Source organism: Cetorhinus maximus, chromosome 3, assembly GCF_964194155.1.
Source record: "Cetorhinus maximus chromosome 3, sCetMax3.hap1.1, whole genome shotgun sequence".
Lineage (NCBI taxonomy): Eukaryota > Metazoa > Chordata > Chondrichthyes > Lamniformes > Cetorhinidae > Cetorhinus > Cetorhinus maximus.
This window is the reverse complement of record NC_135881.1, coordinates 176,041,075-176,057,455: the sequence shown is the minus strand read 5'-3', so window position 1 is coordinate 176,057,455 and position 16,381 is coordinate 176,041,075. Positions and strand designations below refer to the sequence as shown.

General features: G+C 41.4%; 1 protein-coding gene across 1 annotated transcript in view; it reads left to right on the top strand.

Moving 5' to 3' along the window:
- The window catches only part of LOC144674353 (doublecortin domain-containing protein 2-like), a 240,731-nt gene that overhangs the window by 25,838 nt on the left and 198,512 nt on the right, over positions 1-16,381 (top strand). The gene's annotated exons all lie outside the window — the stretch shown is intronic.

The following is a 16,381-nucleotide window of genomic DNA, read 5'->3' as shown; positions in this document are numbered from 1 at the left end:
CATTACATTCTTTTATCACATCCATTGAATTTATGCTATCTGGGGCAGCAAGTCCTTTGTGTAGGTTTAATAATCCATGTTTATAAGAGAGATGGGTTTGTAGTTGTCATGTGATAAAGAACCCTTCACTAGTCTGGAATAAAATTATGGACAAGGACTGGGACTAATGAAAACTGCCTTTTTCCATAGCTTCATTCAGGACTGTCAGCATGGAAATAGGAAAGTTTTGTAGAAACTTGCTACATACTGGTTACTCAAGTCATTTGGCCTTTTCTGCTTCTGTAACCTAGAAAGGGATAAAATGATATTTTGTTTTTGGTGGACTGGACTGTCAAAGCTCACTGTACAAATTTATTCACAATGAACAGGGCTTTTTAAAAAATCTGGTTTACATTTCTGTATGATGAAACATCTCCAGGGGAAAGCACATTCAGTAATATTTAGTTTATTATATTAACGTTTGAATCTACTTTCGTATTCATATAATGGGGTCTGTTTGAACTCGGCACCTAGTTCAACTGGCCCTGTTGAGTTTGGGATTTCCACATGTGGGAGTCATGTCCCACTCATTCCCCTCTACTGACAAAAATAGGATCTGTCGGAAATGGGGTAGGACTTCCCGATCTGGTCGTCCCGCCTTTTTTTAAAGGCCCCTGGAGTCCCCCATGACTCCACAAAATGCTGGCCCGTAGTTTCTGTTGAACTAGAGGAGGACACATCAGCTATACATCAAAACTCTCATGTAGTGACTGCATAATAGCGATGGTGAGCATGACCAAACTTACTTTACCTTACTAAGCTGTACCTGCAGGCTCTTTTATTGAGAAACTAAATAGCCTTGTAAAGTGTTTTGTGTGAAGCTTTGATTTTTTTTTTTGTGTAGAGTTACTTTAATTATTGAGTGCTACAGGATAACAGTACAATGTTGAGACGTGATTAAATAGTCAATAGTCTAACAGAACAGGGATTTAAAGCACACTGAAACTGCTCTTTTTAGTATGCTAATTGGCTGACTGAATTAGGATTTACGATGAGTGCCAAGACAATTACTACATGTTCAATTACTACACTTAAAATTACACACAGTCAAACAGGAAAATAAGTGTCTAAAATTTGGGGTAAAAATGGAAGCGATAAGAAAGTTGACTTTTTAAAAAAAAATCCTTCACCCCATTCTAAAAACTTTTGACGCTATCTAAGATGATTTGTACTCTTGATAACTCGTGAAAACCTTTTAAACTCTTTCCTGACCTGATCTGGCTGACTGTAATTTTAAGTTACAGGCGGCAAGGCGAGTCACCTGTCTGGACCAGCCGACAAAGTCCTCCTTTAATAATCTGGCTCACGCTCTGATCAAGGTGCCATGAGAGCCCAATCTGCTTTGTTAACCCGAATCCTGAGCAGAGGAATTGTGTTCACCGAAAGCTGCTTGGAAGAGGAGGTAGGGCCAGACAAGGCCCAGAATAGCGAGGTTTTTATTTCCAGAGGCTTTCTTGTGGGCCAGGAATATCAGAATCCAGCTCCAGGACCCCACAGAAAGCTGAGGCCTCCCCTGCCCTGGACATTTCCTGGGTCATAAGCAAAAATAATTTCCTCAGAGTGGCATTTGTTTCCGTTCACAGAAAATGTATGTAAATCATATGTATGCATATGTGTAAGGGTAAAACTGTTTTTGGAGGAAATTGAAGACAAATTTTAAATAGTAAAATTGGGTCTGCTGGACGGTGAAATTTATTCTGTTGCCGAGTCGCTGTTGCAGGAAAATTGATCCCATTGTATTAAATTAAGCTCAGTAGATGGCTCTGAACAATAGTTTTTTTAAAAAAATTGAAACTGCTCCTCTACCATATCTGAATTTATGGAGACAGCCACTAACTAAAACCAAAAATAAATGTTCCTGTCATAGCCACATGTAAGTGAAATGCTTTCAGGTCAGGTAGAATACAATGTACGATTGCTTTCTACCCTATATTTAAAAAAATATGCAATTTTAATGAGCAACAGGAGTCAAAAATCTGGAACTCCCTTCCCATAAGACCATAAGACATAGGAGCAGAAATTAGGCCATTCGGCCCATTGAGTCTGCTCCGCTATTCAATCATGGCTGATAAGTTTCTCAACCCCATTCTCCCGCCTTCTCCCCGTAACTTTTGATTCCCTTACCAATCAAGAACCTATCTATCTTGGTGCTAAATACACTCAATGACCTGGCCTCCACAGCCTTCTCTGGCAATGAATTCCATAGATTCACCACTCTCTGGCTAAAGAGGTTTCTCCTCATCTCTATTCTAAAAGGTCTTCCCTTTACTCTGAGGCTGTGCCCTCGGGTCCTAGTCTCTCCTACTAATGGAAACATCTTCCCCCACGTCCACTCTATCCAGGCCTTTCAGTATTCTGTAAGTTTCAATCAGATCCCCCCTCGTCCTTCTAAATTCCATCGAGTATTGACCCAGAGTCCTCAAACGTTCCTCATATGTTAAGCCTTTCATTCCTGGGATCATTCTCGTGAACCTCCTCTGGACCCTCTCCAGGGCCAACACATCCTTCCTGAGATACGGGGCCCAAAATTGCTCACAATATTCTAAATGTGGTCTGACCAGAGCCTTATAAAGCCTCAGCAGCACATCCCTGCTTTTATATTCCAGTCCTCTCGAAATAAATGCCAACATTGCATTTGCCTTCCTAACCACCGACTCAACCTGCAAGTTAACCTTAAGAGAATCCTGGACTAGCACTCCCAAGTCCCTTTGCACTCCAGATTTCTGAATTCTCTCCCCATTTAGAAAATAGTTTATGCCTCTATTCTTCCTACCAAAGTGCATGACCTCACACTTCTCCACGTTGTATTCCATCTGCCACTTCTTTGCCCATTTTCCTAACCTGTCCAAATCCTTCTACAGCCTCCCTGCCTCCTCAATACTACCTGTCCCTCCACCTATCTTTGTATCATCTGCAAACTTAGCCAGGATGCCCTCAGTTCCTTCATCTAGATCATTAATGTATAAAGTGAAAAGTTGTGGTCCCAACACTGACCCCTGCGGAACTCCACTAGTCACCGGCCGCCATCCTGAGAAGGACCCCCTTATCCCCACTCTCTGCCTCCTGCCAGACAGCCAATCTTCTATCCATGCTAGTACCTTCCCTCTAACACCATGGGCTCTTATCTTATTGAGCAGCCTCCTGTGCGGCACCTTGTCAAAGGCCTCCTGGAAGTCCAAGTAGATAACATCCATTGACTCTCCTTTGTCCAACCTACTCATTACCTCCTCAAAGAATTCTAACAGATTTGTCAGGCATGACCTCCCCTTGATGAAACTATGCTGACTTTGCCCGATTTTACCATGCACTTCCAAGTATTCTGAAATCTCATTCTTAATAATGGACTCTAAAATCTTACCAACGACCGAGGTCAGGCTAATCGGCCTGTAATTTCTCGTCTTTTGCCTCACTCCCTTCTTAAACAGGGGGGTTACATTAGCGATTTTCCAGTCCTCTGGGACCCTCCCTGACTCCAGTGATTCCTGAAAGATCACCACTAACGCCTCCACTATCTCTTCAGCTATCTCCTTCAGAACTCTGGGGTGTAATCCATCTGGTCCAGGTGATTTATCCACCTTCAGACCTTTCAGTTTTCCTAGCACCTTCTCCTTGGTAATGGCCACCATACTCACCTCTGCCCCCCGACTCTCTTGAACTTTGGGGATGTCACTCATGTCTTCCACTGTGAAGACTGACGCAAAGTACCTATTCAGTTCCTCCGCCATTTCTTTGTTCCCCACTACTACTTCTCCAACGTCATTTTCCAGCGGCCCAATGTCCACTTTTGCCTCTCTCTTACCCTTTTATATATCTAAAAAAACTCTTGCAATCTTCTTTTATATTACTGGCTAGTTTACCCTCATATTTAGTCTTCTCCCTCCTTATTTCTTTTTTAGTTGTCCTCTGTTGGTCTTTGTAGGCTTCCCAATCCCCTGGTTTCCCACTGCTATTCGCCACATTGTATGCTTTCTCTTTAGCTTTTATGCTGTCCCTGACTTCCCTTGTCAGCCATGGTTGCCTCGTCCTCCCTTTAGTATGCTTCTTCTTCCTAGGGATGAATTTTTGCTGTGTCTCCCAAATTACTCCCAGAAACTCCTGCCATTGCTGTTCCATTGTCTTTCCTGCTGGGCTCATCTCCCAGTTAATTCTGGCCAGCTCCTCCCTCATGCCTCTGTAGTTCCCATCAGCACTGTGCGTGTACCTACACCACATGGACTGCAGCGGTTCAAGAAGATGGCTTAGCACCTTCTCAAGGGCAACTAGGGATGGGCAACAAATACTGTTCTTGCCAATGACACTGCAAGAATTTAAAAAAAAAAGAAAATCTGAATCCTCCATATGTTAAAAATTTAAGGCCCCCACAAAAATCCAAACCTGCCAATCCCTCAAACTCTGAGTCATCTTTGCACAATGAGTAACTTGATATACTGATATATCTCAGCCATGATCTTATTGAATGGCGGAGCAGGCTCGAGGAGCCGAATGACCTACTTCTGCTCCTATTTCATATGTTTGTAATCCATCCCGCATACACAGATGCTTTTATCAATCCAATTGTAGCTACCTGCAGTAGCTTCTCGTCTTGCTCCTGCATGGTTACCTCTAGAGTCCAAGGATCTATCCTTGCTCTCCTCCTATTTTTCATCTACATGCTGCCCCTTAGCAACATTGTCTGAAAACACTTCAGGTTCCACATGTACACTTATGACACCCAGCTGTACCTCATCACTAACTCTCTCCATTCCTTGCACCAACTATGCACTGGGAGAACTGAAACTGTTATCTTTGTTTCCCTGCCATAAACTGCATTCCAAGCCACCAATGCGATTCCTGTCCTTGGCAATTGTCTGAAGCTGAATCAGATTGTTCTCAGCCTTGGTGTCCTGACATGAGCTTTTGACCACGTATCTGGGCCATCACTAAGACCACCACCTTCCATCACTGTAACATTGCATGTCTCTGTTCTTGCCTCAACTCATTTGATGCTGAAACCTTTATCCATGCCTTTGTTACCTTTGGGCTTGACCTATTTTAACACAGTCGAGGCCAGCCTCCTATCTCCCACCCTCATTCCAGTCTCCAAAAACTTGAGCTAATTCTAAAACTCTGCTGCCTGTATACTAACTAAATACCATTCACCCATCACCTTGTGTTCGCGGACATACATTGGCTCCAGGTCTGACAATGCCTCAATTTTAAAATCCTCATCCTCGTTTACTAATCCCCTCATGACCTCACCCCTCCAAATCTCCCTATCACCCAATCCTCTGAGATGTTTGCATTCCTCCTGTTCTGGTCTCTTGCACATCCGCAATCTTAATTGCCCTGGTGGCTGTGTCTTCTGTTGCCAAGGCCCTAATCTCTGGAATTCCCTTTGTAAATCTTTTGCTTCCTTACCTCGCTTTTCTTCCTTAAGGCTGTCCTTGAAATCTACCTCTTTGGCCAAGCTTTTCGTCATCTTCCCTAATACTTCCGTATATGGCTTGGCATCAAATTTTGTTTTACAATGCTCCTGTGAAGAGGCATGTTTTACTACATTAATGGTGCTATATAAATGCAAGTTGTTATTGTGCCTCAATCATTTCTTTCTCATTACTTATCCACTCTGCTCTGATCTCCTGTCATCTGCTATTGTCATCCATGTCCTGAACTGCACCACCACTGCTTTTCTCAACTGCTCACTTTATAAGTAGTCAAAAGATAGTACTATTGACATTGACATTTAAACTCTTGCAACAATCACCCACTGTTGGAGGTCCTGCTGTCTTAAGCACTGATGTCCTCTCCTTGTTCCTTGCTTTCCAGAAGTACACCTTGTGGAAATTTCAGCCTCTTTTACACTTTCTAGACCTGGATGACTGGGAAAAACTCTTTCCCAATTGCCGCAGAAAAGCTTGTTTCCCATGGAGGCAGTCAGGAAGCAGCCATTTTTTAATCTTCAGGTTCACTACAGTGCCTTGTATGGACTTGTTCTCATCCTCTGGAATTTGTGCCCTATCCCTCATAGATATTGATATATATCTCAAGATACCATTATTTTTTCCCTACTGCCTCACTCCTATTTTATGCTTTCCTATATTGAGTAGTGCAGTATCAAAAAACCTTGTTTAAAAAATCTAAATAAAGCACAACTGCAGAATTTCCAGCTGTCATTTCCCCAAAGAACTCAAGAAAATTTGCCAGTCGAGACCTCCTTCCCTTAAGTCCATGGTGACTCCCTCTTGCTGTGCTATACTCAATTTAGGGCTCTCACTGTGCTGTTGGTTCCCGTGACCTATTCACCACATGCTCACAGACCTCTGTCCTATGCTGTGTGCCACATTTATGTTGAATAGTTTATATCCTTTCCATAGTCTCATTGTTCTGAGGGACAAAGGGACCTTAGCGTGTGTGTCCATAGATCTCTGAAGGCGGAGGGGCATGTTAGTGGGAGAGGTGAAAAAGGCATATGGGACACTTGCCTTTTTCAATCGAGGCATAGCGTACAAAAGTAGGGAGGTCATGTTGGAGTTGTATAGAACCTTGGTGAGGCCAGAGCTTGAGTACTGTGTGCAGTTCTGGTCGCCACATTATAGGAAGGATGTGATTGCACTGGAGGGGGTGCAGAGGAGATTCACCAGGTTGTTGCCTGGGATGAAACATTTAAGTTATGAAGAGAGGTTGGATACACTTGGCTTGTTTTCATTGGAGCAGAGAAGACTGAGGGGCGACCTGATCGAGGTGTACAAGATCATGAGGGACATGGACAGGGTGGATAGGGAGCAGCTGTTCCCCTTAGTAGAAGGGTCAGTCACGGGGGGACATAAGTTCAAGTTGAGGGGCAGGAGGTTTAGGGGGGATGTGAGGAAAAATGTTTTTACCCAGAGGGTTGTTACGGTTTGAAATGCGCTGCCTGGGAGGGTGGTGGAGGCAGGTTGCCTCACATCCTTTAAAAAGCACCTGGATGAGCACTTGGCACATCATAACATTCAAGGCTATGGGCCAAGTACTGGTAAATGGCATTAGGTTGGTAGGTCAGGTGTTTCTCACGTGTCGGTGCAGACTCTATGGGCCGAAGGATCTCTTCTGCACTGTGTGATTCTGTCTTATAATTTCCCACATTAAATACTATTTGCTGCTCACTATACCACCTTTCAAACTTATGCAGATCCCCTTGTATTTGGGCTGCCTCTCCCTTTTGTTTGAAATCACTCCTGACTGGAGACAATTGCAAGTGTGGCTAGCTTTGCTATTATTCTAAAGTGGCAAATCATTTGTGTACACTGTAAGCAGCACTGTGCTGAGCACTGATCCATATGATGCTCTGCTTCCTCTGATTTAGCTGGTTTTCAGTCCACCTCAGGAGTTTATCTCCTATGTTTTCCTACCCCGTGCAGTACTGTGGCAAAAGCCTTGCTGAAAATCTAAGTATAGCAGTTCCACAGAAGTTCCAGCTGTCATTTCCATAAAGAACTCCAGTAAATTTGCTAATCAAGACCTCCCTCCCTTAATTCCATGCTGACCCCCTCTTGGCATACTATAATCCAATTTGGATATTTCTTTATCCTCCCAAGAAGAGACAACTTTTAATATATATATTCTGGGCTTACTGGCCAAGCTTCCCTGGTCCACCTCTTTTTTTAAAAGGACCAAGAACCCTAACTGGCTTTTTAAAATCTCCACCCTGGTCGAATGATGAAGCTAATTGCAGCATCCTGCTGCTTGCTATCTCTTGCTGAGGCCAGCTAATTTGGCATCGCCTGGAGTCCAAGCCTAGTTAGTCTGCTTCAGTGCCCCACCACATGCCTCATCAGCCCTCGATCCATCAGAGGAAACTACATGTGAGTAAATGGTTCTTTTAACACATTAGCATGAAATTGGGCTATCAGAATTGTAAACATTTTGCTGGCAAGTAACTGCAATTATGATAACGCCCTTCTCAAACCAAAAATACTTGTTGCTCTTATTTTGTAGGGGTTGGTGGTGCGGTTTGAGTTTATCTCTTACCAAATGCTGACCAAATACAAGGATGATAATTTTGCCCATTATACTGTAGGCTCCTTGGCAATTGAACCAATAATCTATGTCTGATTTATTGAAGAATAGATTTAATATTAATTGTTAATTATATATCACTTGGGTGTTAATTGCATTCAGATGAAGGATATTAATTGATAACTAAGCTATGCTTATATATGTAGAAGCAAGTTGAAAGAGGAGGTGCACCATATACAATGTGTATGTCTGCAGATAAAAGCTAACAAGTGAATAAAGATTTGACTTTAGTGCTCTATCTTTCACTGCCTGGCTATTGGAGTTTTGGCACTAATAGTATTAACAATTCGTGAATCTAATGATTATTAGTCCCTTTAGACATTTAGAGATATTTACAATTTACAAATTGCTGCCCTGTATGAATTATGACATTAGTACATGGTTTATTAGCTCTGTTAAACAGATATTATGCATTTTTCAGTTAATGGCTAAGTACCTCCATGAGGTTTCATGTTTTATTTTTAAGATCCTTTGAATGCTCGCTACATTTTGAGTCTGTTTGCTGTAAATCTTGTAGACTGTTTTTTTAAGAATAGCAATCAGTCTGTGAAACTGTAACATTTCAAAGATTCCTAATCTGTTTAAAAAAATCTAGTGAGCATCCTTCTGCTGAATCAATGGTTAAAGATTAATAAAAAAAACTGTGATCTCTGAACCACATCCCTGCCATTACACAATTTTCTCCCAGACTGAATTACACTCAATTATGCCTCCAACTGTGCTGATAAAATGATTGATTTGACAAGCTCTTTGAAATTTAAAAAAATCTGATCACAGATATGAAGTATTAACCTGTCATGGATTAAATATGTCCTGTTGTTTACATTTTGCTAGCTGTTCTGTGTAATTAACATTACTAGCGGTTATCTTGTGGTATTGGTCACGGTGAGCTCAAAGGTTATGTGGGAGAGGAGGATGGATGTAGGGGAGAGGTAATAAATGAAAAATAGCAGACAGGAAAAGATCAGTTCCGAACATGTGTCATATTGGAGCCAACGTTAATTGCTTCGCTCTCCACAGATGCTGCTAGACCTGCTGAGTTTTTCCAGCACCTTCTGTTCTTATTATAAAAGATCTACGGGCTATCCAGCCTGTATCATATCATTATGATGTCGAATGCTTCACAATGCACTCTTCACCCAACTCAGAAGACATGTAATCTCTTAGGAGAGGTGAAAAATTGGATTTAAAAATCTTTAAACCAAATCTTAAATTCCTCTCTGACCTCCGTTAAATGATCAGAATCAGTTCAGGAGACCCCTCTGACCATGGTTTAATGTTATATGGTGCCTACAAGGTGTTCTCTGTTTCAGCAAGAAACAGACCTAGTTCTTGCTTAAAGGAAATCAATGAATCAACACTTGCTGCATGAGTTGGCAGCTTGTTCGACAGATCCACTATTCTCTGTGAAAAAAACATGGGGAAGCATCTCATTATCTTGATTTCCCCATCTGTTTTAGAGTGTTTGCTTTTTCTATGGAATGCCAATAAATATTTAAAACATAAGAAAGGATTAAACGAATTTGCATCTCTCTTTCATTACCAAATATCTCCACAATGGTGCTCAATGTTATTAAAGTTTTTTATATGTTTACAGCAAGACTTTGGCTTGCGCTTCTGCTGAGTCAGGAAACCTTTAAAAAATTGCTGGCGGATGCAATCCGATTCTGGAATTCCCACCCCCAATCCTGTTTTTGGCAATTTTTGCTAGCTCGGGATAAGAGTGTGGATAGCAGCACTCCAGCCATGCTAGCTCCATTGATGGATGGGCATTTCAAACACCCCTGCAATTTTGATGGAATTAGGCCCATTCCATTAGTAGATGTGATTCAAGGTCTCTCAGAGGAGGCACGAATCATGGGGAAACCCTAGATGCAAGTCAGCAACCAAAAAAAGCAGCTATTCAACCTTCCTCTTTGAAACACATTGCCTTACTTATCTTCTCATAAAGCTGTCAATCAATCACAGCCATTCACAGTATCAATTTTAAAATGCTTTTATCCACTTTTGACCTCTTAATCTTATGTAAATAAACAGACAGGCATCAAAAAAGACACATCAAAGAAAGATCCGGTTATTACATAGGCAATAGAAATGTCTATCAAACAAAGCTTGCACTCTTCTTCAGTCTGTGTAAATATTGTCTGCTGAATTAAGTGGATTAGTCATTCCTGGAGCTCAACTGAGCATTTATAATGAGGCTGTCTGGCAACTGTATCAACATAACATAATATAAGATCGGAAGAAAAAATAGCAGGAGTAGGCCATTTAGCCCACTGAGCCTGTTTTGATAATATCATGGCTGATTGTATCCTTAACTCCAGTTTTCCCCCTGTCCCCCACAACCTTAACTCCCTTGTTGATTAAAATCTGTCTAACTAAACCTTGAATAAATTCACTGACTGAACCTCCACTGCTCTCTGTAGAAGAGAATTCCAAAGACTAATGACCTTCATCTTAAATGGGAGACACCTTTATTTTTAAACTGTTCCCCCTAATTCTAGATTCCCCCATGAGAAGAAACGCCCTCCCAGCATCTACTTGTCACTCCTCCTTAGAATCTCATATGTTTCAATAAGATCACCTCTCATTCTTCTAAACTCCAATGAGTATAGGCCCAATCTGCTCAACCTTTTCTCATAAGACAAGCTCTTCATCACAGGAATCAGCTTAGTGAACCTTCTCTGAACAGCTTCCAATGCAACTATATACCTCCTTAAATAAGGAGACCAAAACGGTGTGGTCTCACCAATGCCCTGTTCACCTGTAGCAAGACTTCCCTACTTATATACTCCATCCCCTTTGCAATAAAGGTCAAGATTCCATTTGCTTTCCTAATAACTTGTTGTTATGATACTTTGTGATTCATGTACAGGGACATCCAGATCTTGGTGTACTGCAGCATTCTGCAGTCGCACTCCATTTGAATAATATTCTGCTAATCTGTTCTTCCTGTCAAAGTGGATAACCTCATGTTTTCCCATATTATACCCCATCTGCCAAATTTTTGCCCTCTTACCTTTTCTATACCCCTTTATCCTCCTCATAACTTGTTTTCCTACCTATCTTTGCATCATCTGTAAATCTGGCTGCAGTGCAGTCTGTCCCTTTAATCAAATCATTAATATAGATTGTATATAGTAGAGGTCCCAGCATTGATCCCTGTGGCACTCCATTAGTTGCAGTTTGCCAACCTGAAAATGAGCCACTTATTCCAACTCTGTTTCCTGTTAGTTAGCCAATCCTCTATCCATGCTAATACATCAGCCCCAACACCATGAGCTTTTGTCTCGTGCAATAATCTTTTATGTGCCACCTGATCAAATGCCTTTTGAAAGTCCAAATACATTACATCTACTGGTTCCCCTTTATCCACCCTGCCTATTACATCCTCAAAGAGCTCTTTCTGCCAAACATGATTTCCTGTTCACAAAATCATGTTGACTGTGCCTGATTTTCTAAATGCCCTGCTAATACCTCCTTAGTAACAGATTCTAGCATTTTCCCAATGACAGATGTTTGACTAACTGGCCTATAGTTTCCTGCTTTCTGTCTCCCTCCCTTTTTGAATAGTAGTGTTACATTTGTGGTTTTCCGATCTGCTGGGATCTTTCAGGAATCTAGGGAATTATAAAACATTACAACCAATGCATCCAGTATCTCTGCAGCCACTTCCTTTAAGACCCGAGGATGTAGGCCATCAGTGCAGAGAATTGTCAACCTTTCGTCCATTAGTTTTCCTGGTGCTTTTTCTCCAGTGATCTTGATTGTTTTAAGCTCCTCTGTTCCTTTTTTTTTAACTATTCCTGGGATGCTTTTTGTGAGTTCTACCATGAAGACAGATACAAAACATTTGTTCAAATTCTCTGCCATTTCCTTGTTTCCCATTATTAATTCCCCAGTCTCACCCTCTAAGGAACCAATGCCTTCTTTAGCGATTCTCTTTCTTTTCATATACTTGTAAAAGTTTTTACTTTCTGTTATCATATTTCTTGCTAGTTCCTCGCATATTCCAATTTCTCATTCTTATTATTTTCAATAATCTGTTGCTGGTTTCTAAAATTTTCCTAATCTTCTGGCTACTCATAGTCTTTGCAGCATTGTACATCTTTTCTTTCAATTTGTGTAATGGTAATCCTTAACTTCCTTAGCTAGTTACGGCTGCACATGCTTCTTATAGCATCTTTCTTTCCCAATGGAATATATTTTTAATTCAGAGTTATGAAATATCTCCTTAAATAGTCGTTATTTCTTCTCCATCATCATATTATTTTAACCTATTTTCCCATTCTTGGCTAAAGGTTGTAATTGCCTTTATTTTAATTTAAGACACTAGTTTCAGAATCAAATTTCTCATCCTCAAACTGAATGTAAAATTCTATCATGTTATGGTCACTCTTACCTCAAGCATCCTCTACTATGAAGTAATTAATTAATCCTTTTCTTATTACACATTACCAGGTCTAAAATAACCTGTTCCCTGGTTAGTTTCGGAACATGTTGCCCTAAAAACTGTCCCGAATGCACTCAATAAACTCATCCTTCAGGCTACATTTGCCAACTTGATTCATCCAATCTATATGAAGATTGAAATCTCCCACAATTATTGCAGTAGATATCTGAAGCAGGCATTTGTTTTTTCCAGATGACCTCAGTATGAATGTTTGGCTTAGCTCCAGAATGACTAATCCACTTAGCTCAGCAAGCAATGATTACATTGCTTGAAGGGGAGTGCAAGCTTTTTTTGATTGACATTTCTATTACAGTGTAATAACCTGATCAATCTTTGTGACATTTTAATCCCTGTGTTTATTTTTTTTTAATTCACTCATGGGACGTGGGCATTGCTGGCTAGGCCAGCATTTATTGCCCATCCCTAATTGCCCTTGTTCGTAGTGCATTTAAGAGTCAACTACATTGCTGTGGGTCTGGAGTCATGTGTGCCAGACCAGGTAAGGGTGCAGATTTCCTTGCGTAAAGGACATTAGTGAACCAAATGGGTTTTTACGACAATCAGTAATAGCTTTGTGATCATCATCAGTTTTTTTAATTCCAGACTTTTATGAATTCAAATTTCACCATCTGCTGGTTGAGTGCACTGGGGAGAACTTCACTGCTTTTCTTTGAAATAGTGCAATGGGATTTTTTACATTTACCTGAGAGGGCAGAGAGGGTCATGGTTTAATGTCATATCCAAAAGATGGCACCTTAAACACTGCATCACTGTCTCAGTACTGCACCAGTATTATCTGCCTAAGTTATGCACTCAAGCCTCTGGAGTGGGACTTTAACCTCCAATCTTCAGACTCTGGTGAGAGTGCTACCACTGAGCCATAGCTGATGAATACAATTTAAACGTTATATTTTGTAATATTTAAAAGAATTAAGACTTACTGTGATTTTTCCACAGTAATTGATTTTTATTTTCCTCAGTTGTGTCTCTGGCTCTCTGTGTACTTGCTTAAGGTCAGCTGGTAAACGTAGTTTTGCCTCCAAATTTACATCAGAAAATGTTGCATTGTTAAAGTTTCATTTGTTACATGTATTATGATGTAAATAACTCCTTAAATAAGTACTAACTTCAGAAAACGTTATCCTTTTTAAGCTTTATTTTTAGGCTTCCTAACTAATGCAGAAACAAATGATCTACAATTACTGTTGTCATAGAAATGAGTTATTAAGCGCTTTGTTTTCAATTTTCTATTTGTGGGTGGTGGAGCCTAAAAACACCGGGTTGTTTGAATGAACTGCATGAATGGTTTCCTGTGCTGCTGCTCATAAAACTCATAAAAATCCTGCACACCAATGCAAGCTAGCTGTAGCCTTTTATCTTGAATCTCTTCAACTGACAGGAAATGGTCTAAGAACCTGCATTCAAAATTAAATCCCAGCGCAGAGTTCTGACATAGACATATGCATCCAATAGAAAATATGACATGCTGTCATATAGGTAACATGATTTTTCATGTAAAAAATAAATTGACTTCATTTTGGTATATACCTTATTTCCAGAGGTCTGTGTTCAGCTTAGTTGAAAACTCAAGCTGCTGATAAATGCAAGTTTTTTTTTTTCCGTCTTCTACTTGCTGCACCATACTATTTTAACACTGTTTATAGGAAATTTGTTTTCTTTGTTGAGTTAAACTAGAGCCGGGATTTTCCATGCCTGTTGGTGTCGGGTGCGTCGTGTTTGGTGGCGTGAGCGGACAATATGGTGAGAAGGCCAAAAATTGGTTTCGTAATGTCGTGAAACCAGTTTGTGATCGTCCACTCGGGCCCATTGATGGTGGGCCACATTCCCCGCCATTGGATGTCAGGAACTTCATTGTAATATATCAGCATATTGTTATAAGGCCAAGCCCGTTGTACTAATCCCACTCCCCCCCACAACCCGCACCGCGCTGGAGCGTCTGCCGATGTCAGCAGGAAAACAGCATATATATCACTGCTGCACAGAAGAGGTTGGCTATCCAATGCAGATAGAGGATAAATGATCTCATCCATGCAGCCAGGGTATGCCAACCATGCCAAACTCTCACACTTCAAGCCCATTACACATTCATTGGGATCTCTCTCACTACCAGCTCAAGGGACATCACCACCCATTTTCACACACATACCCTCACATGTCCATCTGGCCTCATCTCCTCTGGAGACTGCCTCCTCAGCCCTCACCATCTTGAGGCCACTTGCACAGATCAACGTGTGCCCCCGCACACACCCTGGGATACCATCCTTCCCCAGTACAGCCCTCGCCCTGCAGCCTCTTCCCTTACCTGAAGACACTTCTCCCCCTTCCCCAAGCAAGACCTTGTCCTGCAGCCTTTGAAAAGCCACCCACATATGGTTGATCTGGTAGGTAGAGAACTGCCCATGAACCTCCCTAAAAGTGATGTGGTGCTGTCTGTGAAGCCTGGTGCTGATGACTGCGAGTGCTGACCGAAGCAAGGTAGGCAAACAAATCTTGAAGTCCCGAGCGAAGTGCAGCCCGTTAGGTGCACGCTGCTTATGTGCTGTTGTGAAATACATCGGTGGAAACTTGGGTTGGTGGGGGCGGTGGTGGGGGGAATGAGTCTGGCCTTATAATGATATGCTGATGTATTACAATGAGGTTCCTGACATTTGATATGGGAAACGCGGCCCGCCATTGGTGGGCTGAGCGAACAATCGCGAACTGGTTTCACGCTGTCGTGAAACCGATCACCCTATATTATTTGCTCACGCCTTCGAACACGCCCGATGCCGGAGGGCATGAGAAATCCTGGCTTCAGCCTATATCCAGTAGCATTAACTTTGTTCATGAATTGACCAAGATCCTTTACTGCTTTGGGTCATTGATTTAAAATGACCAAACGAGAAAGGTGATGGAGGATAGCTGGCATTGATGGAATAGCCTCCCACCATGAATTTAAGGGAGAATTTTTTTGATATTGGCAATATAAAGAGCTGATTCAACACAGAATGTGTCCTTTGGCTGATTTTATTACAATGTGTCCACTCCACTGTAATTGGCTAATTAAATGGAGCCCTGTAAATAAAACTTTTGATTCAAGTGCCTTTTGCTTTCAAAAAATTTGTATGTATGGGGGTAATTTAATTTGGCAATCTCGAGTGGTTTATAGATCATAACAAAGTAATTGTGATGGCAGTAAATGAATGTTAATCATGTGACATCTTTGAGAACTGATTGCCTGCTCTCGGTCATTTGATTGCAGAACTAAATGGCATGATTTTGTTTCTCTTACCTTAGAGATTATAGCCTAGAAATTCGCCTGTTAAGCGTCCTACAAAATGTCCAATAAGGCGGGCGGAAAGGACTTGCTCATTATGCTTTAGAAGCGCACTGCCTGCCATTGAGGTACAGGGCAGTACCTATGTACTGTGCAGTGCCTATGCCTGAAACAGGTGATCCCATATTTACACATGCAAAAGGTCCAACACCTGTTGAGGCCCCCACTAAATGATTATTTTATTCTAAAGCTGCCTTAGAACCAGACTTACATATGACCTGTTACCTGCTTTCTATTACCTTTCCTCTTTGGTTGACCCCTTTGTCACTTACCTTTGGGCTGCAGCAAGCAGTCCTATCTCCAACCACTCTTCACCAAGTGAGCTGCCACCTCTTTGTAGCTTGCCCGTTTCATGAAAATGAGGCCAAGATTCAATGTCAGAAGTGTCTTGGGCCTCACTATTAGGGTGCAGAAATGGTACTCTCCACACCCACATCCCCACACCATCCAAACTTCTAAGCCCAAATGCTTGTTTGGAGAAAGTGAGAGAAACTTTTGAATTGGTTATAAATTATAGA